The sequence below is a fragment of the Aplysia californica genome, unplaced genomic scaffold, assembly GCF_000002075.1.
Source record: "Aplysia californica isolate F4 #8 unplaced genomic scaffold, AplCal3.0 scaffold00100, whole genome shotgun sequence".
NCBI classification, from domain to species: domain Eukaryota; kingdom Metazoa; phylum Mollusca; class Gastropoda; order Aplysiida; family Aplysiidae; genus Aplysia; species Aplysia californica.
In genome coordinates this window covers 1,327,669-1,329,091 of record NW_004797370.1, presented here as the reverse complement: position 1 = coordinate 1,329,091, position 1,423 = coordinate 1,327,669, and positions in this window count along the sequence as shown.

The following is a 1,423-nucleotide window of genomic DNA, read 5'->3' as shown; positions in this document are numbered from 1 at the left end:
CACACACACACACACACACACACACATACACACAAACACACACATAAACAAACAAACATACATACACTCACACACACATAACGTGCACGTATACGTTAAAGCGCAATAAGTCGGTCATCTCTGCACTAATTTCAACGAAACTGCGAACAGAAGTCACACCACTGGGACGTCAAGTTTGTAAAGGTGAAGAAAAAAGTCAAGGCATCGAGTAATATCAAGTTTTGACAATTTTAAGTAAAACTGGGTAGAAAGAAAAAAATTAAAACTTAACTTTTTTGAAAAACGTTACGAGGACGGTAAAACCACGACAGTCACATTAGATCGGTAGAAAGCCTAGGTAGGGGTGGTAGGGGCTTATCTCACCGTGCTGAGTATTCTGAGAGAAGTAAGGGGAGGAAAAGGTGTTCTTTTGTTGGGGAGGCCTGGTTCCTGTTAATTAAAAGGTGCCACTCCCTAGACACCCGACGTCAAGAGTGGCCCTTGTATGGTTGCAAGAAAGGTTTGAGGATCGCCTTTAGCCGAACACTGAGAAATGAACGAACACTGAGAAATGAATGGACACCGCGTTCCCCCAACTTCAACCCTATAATTATTTTTTTGACATACAGAGTTTTACGTAAACAACCCTCAAACAATTGAACAGTTGAAATTTATTGTTGAACAGGAGGTCCGTGAATCAACCAGAAAACATACGATATAGAGGAGGTTGACATTCTGGAAACTTGAAACTACTACTACTACTAATTTCTCTTCGCTCGAGGAATTTGAACACGGGTTACCAAAGAGTTTCATGAAACAACTTGTGAAATAGATATTACGGCACATTTCTTTAAACTAGTACATGCATATCAAGAGCATAAAGAACAGCCTACTATAATATTATGTTTCTTATAATGAAAATGTTCTCATGACCAAAGGTATCCAATGGTTAGTGAATCTCAAGGATTACATAGGGTGTCAAATGAATGAAAACTTCAAATAATGTGTACCATTGAAAATCATGGTAAAAGCATGCCACGTGAAAATCTATCGTGCACGGCCTCTGTTGGATAATGGCCTCCAGAATAACTGATATAAAAAAGTGAAACAAAACCTCCAAAAGCCAAAAACGTACAGTTGAAGTTCGTTGGTGATACATTTTGAGACCTACAAACTTCTCTTAATCTTGTATATATTATTTTTCAGTGGGCTCTATTGGGGCCTTAGACAAAATGCTTCAGTGATCCTTGTACCATTGTCGGTGAATAAGTTGGACAAGATAATTTACGACCTGGGAGTCATTATAGGCTTGTATGTATTGGCAGGCGGACAGACACATGAATGTTTGGTGAACAGACACAGACACACATGACATGTATGTATATGTTTATGTGTGCAATATGTTTGCACTCAGTCACCTCGTATCTATCTACCTATCTATCTA